We start from the raw sequence: 15,178 nt of genomic DNA on the forward strand, positions 1-15,178 counted from the left end.
AGAGGCTAAGTAAATCCCGCAGCAGCCGGCAGCTCTGTCATGCCCATTTCCTCTGACTTTCTGATCTCTGCCCTAAAGTTCTAGTTAAGAGCAGGAGCTCTCGGGTTATATGACCGCCTCTCAGGATGGATTTCGGTTGCCCAAAACGCCTTCCCAGATCTCATTCTCAGGAGCCTCGCTGGTTCCTGCAGTGCGGGGACTCAGATGCAAGCTCTTTTCAGCCAGGGCAGTGCTGCTGCGGACAGACACCTCAGTTTCTCACGGGACCCCCGCTACGTCGCTTAACGTCCACCGAAAACCCCTTGCAATAACGCCCGTCACATTCGAGAAAGAGGCCGGCGTGGCCAATCACGAAGCCCCCAGCCGGCCCAGGCCAGGGCTTGGCCAGGTGAGAGGAGGGGCCCTTGGAAGCGCGGCCGCTCAGCCGCAGGGCCCAGCAGGCTTCAGTGTGGCCGCAGCCCGGCCCCTGGGGCGCAGCAGCTCGGAAATGCGGCGCCGTGACACACGTGCCGCCGCGGGCCGCGCCTCCGCAGCTCGCATACCCTACCATCGCCGCCCTCTAGGCTTCCGCGGCTCGGCGGCCCTGCGCCTTCCCGCGGCACACCCATTTCCTGACCCCTGAACGCCTCTGCCATGGGCCGGGGCAGCCCTGCCCGTCTCACCTCCCACGTGGAACCCCACACCTCCAAGGGCCAGATTCCGGATGCTGACGCCTCGCGCGCCGAGGGCTTAGAAATACAAGTCCCAGCAAGCCGCGGGCGAGCCACGCCTACTTCCGGTGCGGGCCCCGGCGCTCTGCGCTGCGCAGAGCGGGATTCCTGGCAGGGGCACCATCTTTGTAGTTTTGTGAGTTAGCGACGCGTGTGTTCAAGTCCTCCTACTCAATTTTTATTACAAACGCGTAAGAATTATTTTAGGAGTGCCTGTTAAGGTGTTTTTTCATTTGTTAAAATACCCTTAGGAGAAAAGGACGTAAATACCCATAATTTCGTCTTTACCTTTCAAACGGTTCTGAAGTGAATACTTGGCTTTCTGCATCTTCAGTCTCACCTCTGAAGTTTATACATTTAACAGATATTGTTTGAGAGCCAACTGTGTATCAGGAGCAGTTCAAGATGCTTGCACAAAAGTCACTTCCCTATTCTAGTGGAAACAAGCAATACATAAATATAGTAAATGGTGTCTTGTGTGTCATCATGTGGTGGTACGAAAGCATAGAGCTGGGTCGGGGGTTGCAGGGTGCGTGTGTGAGTGTGTAGGGCTGAGGTGCACTTTGCAATTTTAAACAGGGGATCTTAACAAACACAAAAGGTGAGGGAATTAGACAAGTGGCACCCAGCAGCCATCTCTCCTAAACGCACACAAGGGTGTTTATGCCAAAATTTTACATTTCTTTCACTTCTCACGGAGTGAAACAGAGCTACCCGTTTGGTCTCTTCCCCAATTTCTTACTTTCAGATTTATTTTGGAGGGGAAAGAGCTGTTGCTTGGACCTCTCTTCTATATCCTCCGCCTTCCTTGGTGTATTAGTTCCCAATTGCTGTCACAACAAATTACCACCGACTTAGTAGTATAACAAACATTTATTCTTTTACACTTCTGGAGGTGCCAAGTCTGAAATCAGTTTTACTGTGCTAAAATCAATGTTGGTGGGGCCAGCTCCTCCTGAAGGGTTCTAGATGACAATATTTCTTTGCCTTTTCCAGCTCCCAGTGACTGTTTGCATTCCTTGGCTTGTGGCCTGCTCCTTTAACTTCAAAGTGCATGACTGTAGTCTCTGCCTTCATCATCACATCACATGCTCAGGCACTGACTCCTCCTGGATCCTTCTAATAACAGCTGTTGTGATCACATCAGGCCCAGCTGGCCAGTCTGGGATAATCTCTTGACATCAAGATCCTTAACATGATCACATTTCAAAAAATCCTTCTTGCCATAGAAATTAATATGCACAGCTTCTGGGGGTTAGGACATGGACATATTTGGGGGCCTATTATTTCAGCCTGTGATGCTTGGAGAGGCCCATGTCCCCTTCAGTCTCCTCCTAAGAGATGCTCTCTTACCTTTTGCCTGGGGAACACAAAATGTCTCCCTTGGACCTTACTCCTCTCCTCATTCTTCAATGGAAAACCACAGAGCTCTTCTGTATTTAGATTCTACTACCCTTGCCCTGACCCTCACTTCCTCATATGCTCACTACCCTCCTTATGCAACTTAAGAGGCCATGGGCCATGGTTATGACCAGTCCTGTGTATGTGCAGTTACCCTTAACTCTTGCCCTAGTCTTTCTTGGTTTTATTCTCCTGATAGAAACCCAAATCTGCTTGAATCCAGTTCCCGGCCTGCTCCTGTGTGGCAGAGATGGTTTGAGAAAACCACATGGCTGGCATGATTGGTCTCATTTTCAGTTTATAACCATTAAGTTCAAGTGGGCCCTTCATGCTGCCTGGCTGTCCTACATTTCTTAGTCCATCCATTCTCCTAAGTGACTATTTCACAGCTTTTCATTATTTATTTATTTTTTGAGCCAGGCTGGAGTTTAGTGGTGTGATCTTGGCTCACTACAACCTCCGCCTACTGGGCACAAGAGACCCTCCCACTTCAGCCTCCTGAGTACCTGGGACTATAGGCTTGTGCTACTATGCCCGGCTAATTTTTGATTTTTTTTTAAGAGATGAGGTTTCATCATGTTGTCCAGGCTGGTCTCCACCTCCTGGGATCAAGTAATCCTCCTGCCTCAGCCTCCCAAAATGCTGGAATTACAGACTGAGTCACCACACCTGGCCTTCTACTCTCTTTTCAAGCCACCAACAACTCCTCTATTGCACTGAGCGCAGATGACTTTGCTTTCTGGTGCTGAGAAAAGAGAACTTCTGTACCCTCACAAGCACATCTGCCCTCCTCTCTGCATTAGAACCTGTATACTCTACTTTCCGTTCTGAGTGACTGGCCCTAGTTCCTAGTTCCTAAGAAAATTCTCTTGCACCCTGAATGTTAACACCTTTCGCATGAATGAGGGAATTTTCTCTCTTCTGTATTTCAAGATTTTCATTTTGCACTGAATTATCAGCATACTGGTAAATACACTATAATATTGTCCATAAAATGAATAAAACCTCTTACCCTGCACCCTATTTCTCTCCAGCCACTACCTCATTTCTCTGCTTTGCTTTACAGCAAAACTCCTAAAAAAATTGTCCCTAAGTGATGTTTACAATTTCTTTTCTCCCATATTCTCTTATTTTACATGCAAAAAGTATAATTTTTAACTTAATTTAAAAAATTGATATATAATGCATATATTTTGGGGGTACATGTGATAATTTGATTAATATGTATAAAGATCAAAGCAAGACATTGGGATGTCTATCACTAAATATTTGCCTTTCTTTTTTTTTTTTTTTTGAGAAGGAGTTTCGCTCTTGTCACCCAGGCTGGAGTGCAAAGGCGCGATCTCGGCTCACCACAACCTCTGCCTCCTGGGTTCAGGCAATTCTCCTGCCTCAGCCTCCTGAGTAGCTGGGATTACAGGCACACACCACCATGCCCAGCTAATTTTTTGTATTTTTAGTAGAGATGGGGTTTCACCATGTTGACCAGGATGGTCTCGATCTCTTGACCACGTGATCCACCCGCCTTGGCCTCCCAAAGTGCTGGGATTACAGGCGTGAGCCACCGTGCCCAGCCAACTTTGTTCTTTTTGCTCAGGATTGCATTGGCTATTTGGGGTCTTTTGTGGTTCCATATGAATTTTAGGATATTTTTCTTATTTCTGTGAAGAATGTTATTGGTGTTTTGATAGGATTGCATTGAATGTATAAATTGCTTTGAATAGTATTGTCTTTTTAAAAATACTAGTTCTTCCAATCCATGAGCATGCAATATTTTTTCATATTTTGGTGTCCTTTTCAATTTTTTCGTCAGTGTTTTATAATTTTCCTTATATAGGTTTTGTACTTCTTTGGTTAAATTGGTTCCTACGTATTTTAAATTCTTTTAGATGTTGTAAATGGGGACTGCTTTTTAAATTTCTTTTTCAGGTTGTTTACTGTTGATGTATATAAATGCTACTGATTTTTGTATTTTTTTTTGAGACGGAGTTTCGCTCTTGTTACCCAGGCTGGAGTGCAATGGCACAATCTCGGCTCACCACACCCTCCGCCTCCTGGGTTCAGGCAATTCTCCTGCCTCAGCCTCCTGAATAGCTGGGATTACAGGCACACGCCACCATGCCCAGCTAATTTTTTGTATTTTTAGTAGAGACGGGATTTCACCATGTTGACCAGGATGGTCTTGGTCTCTTGACCTCGTGATCCACCTGCTTCGACCTCCCAAAGCGCTGGGATTACAGGCTTGAGCCACCGCGCCCGGCCTGTATGTTGATTTTATATCCTGGAACTTTACTGAATTTGTCAGTTCAAAGAGTTTTTTGGCAGAGTTTTTAGGATTTTCTAAATATAAGATCACATTATTGCCAACAAGTCTAATTTGACTTCTTCCTTACTAGTTCAGATGCCCTTTATTTTTTTCTCTTGCCTAATTGCTCTGGCTTGGACTTCCAGAATTACATTGAATAAAAGTGGTGAAAGTGGGCATCTTGTCTAGTTCCAGATCTTAGAGAAAGGATTTTCAATTTTTCCCCATTAACTATGATGTTGGCTTTGGGTTTCTCTAATACGTGGCTTGTATTACTTTGAGGTATGAAATATACCCAATTTGTTGAGCATGTTTGAATCATAAAGGGATGTTGAATTTTATTGAATGCTTTCTCAGCATCTATTGAAATTATCATATAGTTTTTGTTCTTGGTTCTATAAATGCAATGTATCACATTAATGTATCATGTAAATCAATAAATGTTTATTAAATAATACATCATACAAATCAATAAGTGTTTAACATTTATTGATTTATGTATGTTGAACCATCCTTCCATCCCTGAGATGAAGCCCACTTGACCATGGTGAATGATCTTCTTAATCTGTTGTTGAATTCAGTTTGCTAGTATTTTGTTGAGGACTTTTGCATCTGCATTCATCAGTGATATTAGCTTCTCGTTTTCTTTTTTTGTTGTGTATGTTTTGGTATCAGGGTAATGCTGACCTTGTAGAATGAGTTTGGAAGTATTTCCTCTTTTCACTTTTTTGAAGAGTTTGAGTAGAATTGATATTGGTTCTTTAAATGTTTGGTAGAATTCAGCAGTGAAGCCACCTGGACTTTTTTTGATGGGAGACTTTTTATTACAGCTCTGATCTCATTACTTGTTATTGGCTTGTTGATGTTTTCTTCATGGTTCCATCTTCGTAGGTTCTATGTGTACAATTTATACATTTATTCTAAGTTTTCCAATTTGTCGTTGTATAGTTGTTCATAGTCTCTAACGTTTCTTTGTATTTCTTGGTCTCAGTTATTATGTCTCCTTTTGTTGTTTCTGATTGTATGTATTTGGGTCTTTTCTCTTTTTTCCTTAGTCTAGCTAAAGGTTTGTCAATTTTATCTTTTCCAAAAACAAATTGTTTTGTTGATATTCTGTATATTTTTTGGTCTTGACTTCATTTATTTTTGCTCTGATCTTTATTCTTTCTTCCCTTCTAATTTTGGATTCAATGCGTTCTTGCTTTTCTAGTTCCTTGGAGTGCATTGTTAGATTTTTAATTTGAAATCTGTCTACCTTTTCTTTCCTTCTTTCTCTCTTTCTTCCTTTCTTTCTTTTTCTTTTTCTCTTTCTTTCTTTCTTCTCTCTCCCTTCCTTTTTTCTTCTTTCTCCCTTCCTTCCTTCCTTCCTTCCTTCCTTCCTTCCTTCCTTCCTTCCTCCCTCCCTCCCTCCCTCCCTCCCTCCCTCCCTCCCTTTCTCTCTTTCTCTTTCTTTTCCCTTCCTTCCCTCCCTTCCTTCCTTCTTTTCTTTCTCTTTCTTTCTTTTCTTTCTTCTTGAGTCTTGCTCTGTCACCCAGGCTGGAGTGTGCAATTATGGCTTACAGCAGCCTCGACTTCCCAGGCTCAAGCGATCCTCCCACCTCAGTCACCCGAGTAGCTGGGACTACAGGTATGTGCCACTACAATAGCTAATTTTAAATATTTTTGGAGAGATGAGGTCTCACTCTGTTCCCCAGGCTGGTATCGAACTCTTGGCCTCAAGCAGACTTCCCACTTCGGCCTCCCAAAGTGCTGGGATTATAGGCATGAATCACTGTGCCTGGCCTGTCTTTCTGCTTTTTTTTTTAATGAAGGTGTTTATTGCTAAAAACTTCCCTGTTAGTACTGCTTTTTCTGTATTCAATAGATTTTGATATGTTGTATTTCCCTGTTCATTTGTTCAAGAAATTTGAAAATTTTATTCCTAATTTCTTCATTGACCCATTGGTCACTCAGGAGCATGTTGCATAATTTCCATGTGTTTGTGAAGTTTCTGATATTTCTCTTCTTCTTGATTTATAGTTTTATTCCACTGTAGTTAGAAAAGATACTTGATATGATTTCTACTGTGTGTGTGTTTTTTTTTTGAGACAGGGTCTTGCTTTGTTGCCCAGTCTGGAGTTCAGTGGCACAATGATGGCTTGCTGCAGCCTTGACCTCCTGGACTTATATGTCTCTTACCTCAACAACCTGAGTAGCTGGGTCTACAGGTACATGCCGTGATGCCCAGCTAATTTTAAATATTTTGTAGAGATGGAGTTTTACTATGTTGCCAGGCTTGTCTCAAACTCCTGGCCTCAAATAATCCTTCTGCCTCAGCCTCCCAAATTGCTGGGATCACAGGTGTAAATCACCACACCTGGCCCGATTTATACTTTTTAAAATTTACTGAAGCCAGACACAGTGGCTCATGCCTATAATCCCAGCACTTTGGGAGGCCAAGGCGGGTGGATCACTTGAGGTCCGGAGTTCGAGACCAGCCTGGCCATGGTGAAACTCCATCTCTACTAAAAGTACAAAAATTAACTGAGCATGGTGGCAGGTGCTTGTAATCCCAGCTACTCAGGAGGCTGAGGCAGGAGAATTGCTTGAACCTGGGAGATGGAGGCTGCAGTGAGCTGAGATCATGCCACTGCACTCCAGCCTGGGTAACAGAATGAGACTCCATCTCAAAAAAAAAAAAATTATTGAGACTTGTTTTGTGACCTAAGATGTGGTCTATTCTGGAGAATGTTCCATGTGCTGATGAAAATAATGTGTGTTATGTGGCATTTGGGCGTAACTGTAGATGTCACTTAGGCCTATTAAGTATAGTGTATAGTTTAATTGTGATGTTACTCTGTTGATTTTTTTTATATGGATGATCTGTCCATTACTGAGATAGTCCCATACTATTATTGTATTGCACTCTATCTCTCCTTTCAGACCTATTAATGTTTGCTTTTTAAACTTAGGAGCTCCAGTGTTGCATACATAGATATTTATAATTATTATATCTTCCTGCTGAATTGATCCCTTTATTGTTATAGAGTGACCCCTTTTGTCTCTTTCTACAGTCTTATTTTGTATTCTATTTGATCTGATATAAACACAGCAATTCCTGATCTCTTTTGGTTTCCAGTTTTATGAAGCATCTTTTTCCATCCCTTCACTTTCGGTCTGTGTGTGACTTCAGAGGTAAGGTGGATTTCTTGTAGGTAGCATATAGTTGGGTCTTATTTCTTTATCTAGTCGGTCACTCTATGCCTTTTAACTGGAGAACTGAGTCCATTTACACTGCATTTTATTATCGATAAGAAAGACTTGCTACTGCCATTATGTTGTTTTCTGGTTGTTTTGTAACTCCTGTCTTGCTTTCTTATTGTCTTCTTTTGTGGCTAGGTGATCTTCTCTGGTAATATGTTTTAATTTATTGCTTTTTTACTTTTAGTGAATATTTTTTTGCATTGTGATTTCTGTGAGGCTTGCACAAAGATACCTTATAGATATAACAAGTTATTTTAAACAGATGACAAATAAACTTTAATCACAAAGAAAAGAAGATTTTAAAAAAAGGAAAAAAAGACCAGTTCTACACTTTAACTCTATCCCCCACTTTGACTTTTAGTTTTCTGAATTTACATGTATTTATATTACTTACCTCTTGACAGGTTGCTATAACTATTACTGTTTATATAAATCTATCATATCTATCATACCAACTGGCTCCATACTAAAATTGCGAGTGGGTTGTATGCCACAATTACAGTATTAGAGCATTCTAGGTTTGTCTATGTATTTAATTTTACTAGTGGGTTTTGTACTTCCATTTTTTTTCACATTAGTGATTTTTTTTCCAGACTGAGAAAGTCACTTGAGCATTTCTTGTAAGATGGGTCTAGTGATAGTGAATTCTTTCAGGGCTTTTTTCTTTTGAGACGGGATCTCCCTCTCTTGCCCAGGTTGGAGTGCAGTGGCGTGATCTTGGCTCACTGCAGCCTCAACTGCCTGGGCTCAAGCCATCCTCCCACCTCAGTCTCTCTAGTAGCTGAGATTACAGGCATGCATCACCACACCAGGCTAATTTTGTTTATTTTTTGTAGAGATGAGGTCTCACTATGTTGCCCAGGCTGATCTCCAACTTCTGAACTCAAGTGATCCTCCTACCTTGGCCTCCCAAAGTGTTGGGACTGTAGGTGTAAGCCACTGTGCCTGGCCTGGTATGTTAGAATCATATAGGAAGCAGTGTCAAATAAGAAATGATGTTTAGAGCCTGGGCAACATAGTGAGACACCTGTCTTTACAAAAAACTAAAAAATTAGCTGGATATGGTGGCTAATGCCTGTTGTGCCAGCTACGCAGGAGGCTGAGGTGGAAGGATGGTTTGAGCTCTGGAGGTGGAGGCTGCAGTGAGAAGTGACTACTAGTCCAGGGTGGATGACAGAGAGAGACCCTGTCTACAGAAGAAATAAATGGTGTTTAACTTCCTATGATTTGTATTTGCATAAATGTGTACTTTCTTTTTGAGACAGTCTCACTCTGTCACCCTGGCTATAGTGCAGTGGCACAGTCATGGCTCACTGCAGCCTGGACTACTGTACTCAAGCGATCCTCCCACATCAGCTTCCTAAGTAGCTGGGACCACAGGCTTGTGCCACCACACCCAGATAATTTTTTGTATTTGTTGTAGAGATGGGGTTTACCATGTTTCCCAGGCTGATCTCAAACTTATGGGCTGAAGAGATCCTCAGCCTTGAACTCCCAAAGTGCTAGGATTGTAGATGTAAGCCAGCATGCCTAAGTCAATTTTGTTTTGTGAGGGGGGTGAGAAAGTCACTTTATTCGAATTAACTCTCAAACAATAAAATTACAACAGCTGGTTTAAGGAGACCACAGGTCAAGCCCAAAATTCTATACCATCTCGGTGAAATTCTACACACTGAGAATACTGTCTTCCATTGCAATTCTGAAGCAGAAAAGATGTGAATGACAGGAGAAGTTTAACTGATGGTTTTATACTTTATACCTTTACTATCAGTTATATTTTTATGCTAAATTAACTTGGTCATGTGAGCCATTTTCATTTCTTCAGTTTAGACTTCTTGATTAGGCGATTCCATTTGCACATCTGTACTGATTCAGCACCTCATCGAAACTTCACAGAGCTTTATGTCACCCTAGTTCTGGGCACGCTCCAAAAACTGTTTGATCTCAGAAGCAAGGCTGCTGCTGCTGTGCTGGCTGGGTTCCCTGAGGTTTGTGGTAAGTGGTGCCAGGCCTTGGAGGCTCAGCATTATGTCTTCCGCTAAAGCCCCCAGTGTGTGCCCAACAGTAGAGCCCACAGCCGCGCCAGCTGCAGAGATGGCCATCAGAGCTAGCTACTGAGGTGCAGCAGCAGGAAAGCCAACTGCAAAGGGTGGGGCTTCTGCTGGTGGCTGAGCTGTGGTGCTGGGCAGGGTGCAGTTCTCATCTCGGGTGCCTGCCTGGCTGGAGGGGCCATGCAAGGGATGATGCTGCTTCCACACAGCATCATGCTGCACAGAGGCTTGGCCTGTGAAAGCCTGCAAAGAGCCCAGTGCCATAAATGTGTTACTAATATGTGTTTCAAAATTGTATGAGATTTCTAAAAAATGTTAGTATCTTGATACATGTAGTAAGTTGCTTTAATCTGATGGTTTTTGTCATAGCGCTTTTAGCTCTATGCAAATCCTAAAGTGTTATGTCTTCAAGGATATTCATGGAAAGGACCAGGACTTGTACTCTTGAATGTAGGCTTCTGATAGCATTGGAGATCATACTATTAGACTACATAAAAACGTACAGGGGCTGGGTGCAATGGCTTATGCCTGTAATCCCAGCACTTAGGGAGGCCAAGGTAGGCAGATCAGAGGTCAGGAGATCAAGACCATCCTGGCCAACATGGTGAAACCCCATCTCTAGTAAAATACAAAAAATTAGCCGAGCATGGTGGCGCACACCTGTAGTTCTAGCTACTTGGAAGGCAGAGGAAGGGGAATTGCTTGAACCTGGAAGCAGAGATTGCAGTGAGCCGAGATCATGTCATTGCATTGCAGCCTGGCAACAGAGTGAGACTCCATATCAAAAGAAACAGAAATAAAAACAAAACAACAACAACAAAACATACAGAACACTAATAAAAAAACTGATGCGCTCATGAAGATCACTTATTGTGTCAGTCCATTCTTGCACTGCTATAAATAATACCTGAAAGAAAGTGTAATTTATAAAGAAAAGTGTAATTTATTTGGCTCACGGTTCTGCAGCCTGTGTAGGAAGCATGGCTGGGGAGGCCTTAGGAAAACTTCCAATCATGGCAGAGGGGAAGCAGGCCCATCTTACATGGCCAGAGCAGGAGTAAGAAAGAGAGAGGAGCTGCGACACACTTTAAACAACAGATCTTGTGAGAACTCATTCTCATGAGAACAGCACCAAAAGGGAAGTCTGTCCCCACAATCCAATCACCTCCCACCAGGCCTGACCTCCAACACTGGGAATACAACTCGATTTGTGATTTGGGTGGGGACATCGAGTCAAACCATATCACTAACTCAACATCAAGAAGAACAAGAATTGATTACATGGGACTGAACTGATGGAAGAGTGAAAATTTTTATGTCTTTTTGTTTGAAACATTGCTGATTCTTTTTATGTTTTGTTTTATGGAGTCAAGAAAACTTTTTTCTTTTGAGATATTTATAACTCACAGAAATTGGGTAAAATATACTCTTTTTTTGGAAATGGAGTTTCACTCTTGTTGACCAGGATGGAGTACAATGGTGCAATCTTGGCTCACTGCAACCTCCACCTTCTGGGTTCAGGTGATTCTCCTGCCTCAGCCTCCTGAGTAGCTGGCATTACAGGTGCCTGCCACCACACCAGGTAATTTTTATATTTTTAGTAGAGGAGTTTCACCGTGTTGGCCAGACTGTTCTCGAACTCCCGACCTCAAGTGATCCGCTCTCCTTGGCCTCCCAAACTGCTGGGATTATAGGCATGAGCCACCATGCGCAGCCTAAAATATATAGTTGTGAGCAAGTTGAGACATTTACCTTTCTCTTTACCTGATCTCTCCAGAATTCAGAAACTATTTGTGTGTATTCTTACATTACAGCTATAGTTATTTGCGTAAGCTCTGTAAGAATCTATTTTTCTTTTTAACAGGACACAATTGTAGACGCTTTTCTTTAAAACCACCATTTTGACTGGAATGACATATTTTCTGATGTGACTGGACTGCCTTGAAGAACTGAAATTGACTTATAAAGCCAGTAGAGTTGGGGCATGACTGGCCTGGTGCCTTGTCTACACAGTTCCCTTACAAGCTTCCTGACCTTTTGGTAAGAAAAGAGTATCAGTTTCTGACAGGCACAGAAACCTCAAGATATCTTGAGACCTCAAGAAGAGAGGGATTTATCCAGTTTGTACAGGTATTACAGGTACAGTCTGATGGTGAATCCTTGGCTTGTCACTGCACTCCAGCCTGGGTGATGGGGTGAGACTCTGTCTCAAAAAATAAACAAATTATCTGGGCGTGATAGTGCACACCTGTGGTCCTTGTCAATCAGTGTTCTCAAACATGCACCTTTGGACACTTGGCTGATTTTCTCCTTAGGATGAAGCTGTGGAAGGGCATTCACTGGGTCACTGGATGTGCTCACAATATGCTCCTTACCTTTCTGGCTATGAGTCCCTTCCCTTAAAGTTCTCACTACCCCAGTCCCCACAGGGTGATATTTTGAGAAAAAGGCCTGCTCCTATCTCATCCTGTGTAAAACTTTCCAAAGCTTCCCACTACCTGCTGGGAAAGGTCCAAATTTCATCCTGGCCCAGCCTGTTGCCAGCCTTGGTGCCGCCCACTGACTGGAGTACCACATCTCCACTTGGCCTTGAGTTCATCTAAAAAAATGGGGACAGATAACACCATCCGCTTCACATTGCCAAGTGGCTAAAGAAGTAAGGAATTTAAGCATTTAGCACAGAGCCTGTCTCTGTAAGTTTTAGCTGGTAGTGATTGAAACAGTGAACTCCCCATTTTGAGTCCTTAATCTCTATTATGAGTAAATAGTGTACTTTTCAAATGACTGGTGTGACTCCTGCAGGCTCTGCCTACATCTGTCTGCTGGCAACTGATACTCTGTCCAGGCCCCACACAGGAGCACTTACTAAGGAGTGTACTAAGAGAGGGTGTCTCTTAGTCTTGAGCCACAGAAGTGAAATTGATATTTTAGTTTAGATAGGAAGGATGGAGAGGAGTTGGTCAGAACAAGAGTGGGGGCCCAAGTTAGGCAAGCAGAAGGAAGAGCGCAGGGCAGCTCTCAGATGGGTCCAGCTCCCTAGGTGGGGTGCCACGTGAGCAGGGTGGGTATGGGGAGAGGTGAGGATGGCAAAGCAGGCAGGAAAGGCTGGAGGGCCCCATGGGTTAGGCAAGGAGTTCAAACAGTTGAGGAATGATGGAAAGCCAATGGGGGCAGTTTTGCTTTGGGATATAACAATGACTGTTGGTACCCAGCTCTGCTATTTACTAGGTGAGGGACCAAAGACAAGATACGTTCTCTGAGCCAACTTCCTCATCTGCAAAATGAGAATGAGAATTGTACCTTCTTTGGTGGTGAAGGCTCAGTGCAGTGATGTATGTAAAGGGGTCTGCATGTCCTCTGACCCAGCAAATGTTAGCTGTATATAAATAAATGCAGGCTCTGGATCTGGCCCCCAAAGTAAGGAAAGACTGGTCCTCAGGTGCCCTTGCTGGAAAAAGTTGGGTGATCCCTTTGGAACCTGGTAAAACACTAGTAAGAGTAATCATTAATGTCATAACCACATTCTCAGACCCAGCTTAGTCAGGTCTCCTGGTTTCCTAATGGGTTTATCCACCATGTGTTGGGTCACATGGCCTGTCGTTTTAGATTTGAGGCCACTGACTGACTTCACCAGTGTGTTCTGCTCTCCCATTACCTTCTCTCCCAAGCCCTTCTCCCTAGAGGCTAGGAAGGGATCTTGCAGGTGATGTAAGAACAGTGGAAGGGAGACAGAGTGCTCAGTCAGCATCAACTGTGTCTCTTCAGGAGGTCAGAGAGTGGTTTTTAATGATAATAATCTCTTTTGACTTGATAAGACAGTGTAGTGTGGCATAGGATAAAGATGGCATTTTATTGGAGTGAACAATGGACTTTTCAACGAATGGTGCTAGGATGATTATCCAGTCATCTGAGATAAACTTGCATCTTATCACTTACACTATTTGAACTTTATACAAATAAATTACAGAGTATTAAGGGGAAACAAAGAGCAAAACCCATATAACACTAAGTGTTAGAGGTTGAATTGCATCCCTCCCCCCAATAAATGTATATGTTGAAGTCCTAGCCCCCAGTACCCAGAATGTGACCTTGTTTGGAAATAGGGTCTTTGCAGATGTGATCAAGTTAAGACAAGATCATTCCAGTGGGCTCTACTCCAATATAACCGGTATTCTTCCAAGATGGGGAAATGTCATACAAAGACTGAGATGCACAGAAAAATGCCATGTGATGACTGGCAGAGATTGGAGTGATACAGCTGCAAGCTAGGAATGCTAAGGATGCTAGTGAACACAAGGAGCTGAGAAGATTTAAGGAGGAATTCTACCCAGAGTCTCAGAATGGACCAGCCCTTCTGACACATTGATTGTGGACTTCTTACCTCCAGAACTGTAAGAAAAGTAATTTCTGTTGTTGGAGTTTGTTGTACTTTGTTGCAGTAGCCCTAGGAAATGAATACAAACACGATTCAATTTGAGAACATTTCATCACCCCTAAAAGAAACTACAGGCACATCAGCAGTCACTCTCCCATTTCTCCCAGGCCCCACCACCTCCACTCCTTCTCTCCCTCTGGCCACTGGCACCCATTCATATATTTACTGTGTCTATGGACTGCATTTTCTGGATACTTTATATAAAGACATGTCATACAATATGTGACATTTTGTGACTGTCTTCTTTCACTTAACATGTTTTCCAAGTTCATCCATGTTGTGGCATGTATCAGTATTTCATTCCTTTTATTGACAAATGTTATTCCATTGTTTGGGTATGCCACATTTTGTTTATTCATTTGCTAGTTATGGACATTTGTGTTGTATCAGTGTTTTTGCTCTTATGAATAATGCTGATATGAACAAGTTTTTATGTACAAGTTTTTGTGTGGATGTGTATTTCATTTCTCTTTGGTACATATCTAGGACTGGAATCACTGTGTGATATGGTAACTCTATGGTTAACATTTTGAGGAATTGTCAAATGGTTTTCCAAAGTAGCTGCACTGTTTTGCTATCCCACTAACAATGAATAAGGGTTCCAATTTCTCCATATTCTGATGGCTTCTCATCTAATTCAAAATAAGAACCAATCCATTCAGTGGACTAAATGGACCAACATGATCTGGCCTTTTCCTGTTATTAGGGTCTTAACCCTAATAACCATGGACTTTTTTGCTGATTCTCGAGTAAACCAAACGCATTCCAGGTGGGAGCTTTGCATTTGTTGTTTTATCTGACTAAAACAGACTCTCCCACAAATACTCCTGTGCCTCACTTCCTTCAGTCCTTTGCTCAGATAATTTCTTATCAAAGAGGCCATTCCTTACAGCTGTGTATTAACAGTCCTCTCCCACTTCTTTATCTTTTTGCTTTTGTTTAATCTCTGTCTTCCTGTACTCCACTGGAATGTAATGTCTTTGAGGAGATGGAAATTATTTGTTTTGTTCATTCTATTAAAAAAATTAATCTG

The 15,178-nt window shown here is 42.6% G+C and overlaps 1 protein-coding gene and 1 pseudogene across 8 annotated transcripts in view; both read right to left on the bottom strand.

Moving 5' to 3' along the window:
• The window catches only part of ZNF239 (zinc finger protein 239), a 39,084-nt gene that overhangs the window by 20,242 nt on the left and 3,664 nt on the right, over positions 1 to 15,178 (bottom strand). For 3 of the 8 annotated variants that reach the window (XM_009009506.3, XM_078343947.1, XM_009009507.4), the window contains exon 1: positions 663 to 739. The gene's annotated coding sequence lies outside the window, so the exon portion shown is untranslated. Of the gene's footprint in view, positions 1 to 249; positions 329 to 542; positions 740 to 14,091; positions 14,155 to 15,178 lie in introns of those variants that run through there. The other 5 variants (XM_035267576.3, XM_078343946.1, XM_035267578.3 and 2 more) reach the window with 4 other exon arrangements.
• On the bottom strand, positions 9,499 to 11,871 carry LOC128929258 (coiled-coil-helix-coiled-coil-helix domain-containing protein 2 pseudogene; annotated as a pseudogene).

This window comes from Callithrix jacchus, chromosome 12, assembly GCF_049354715.1.
Source record: "Callithrix jacchus isolate 240 chromosome 12, calJac240_pri, whole genome shotgun sequence".
In the NCBI taxonomy this organism is placed as follows: domain Eukaryota; kingdom Metazoa; phylum Chordata; class Mammalia; order Primates; family Cebidae; genus Callithrix; species Callithrix jacchus.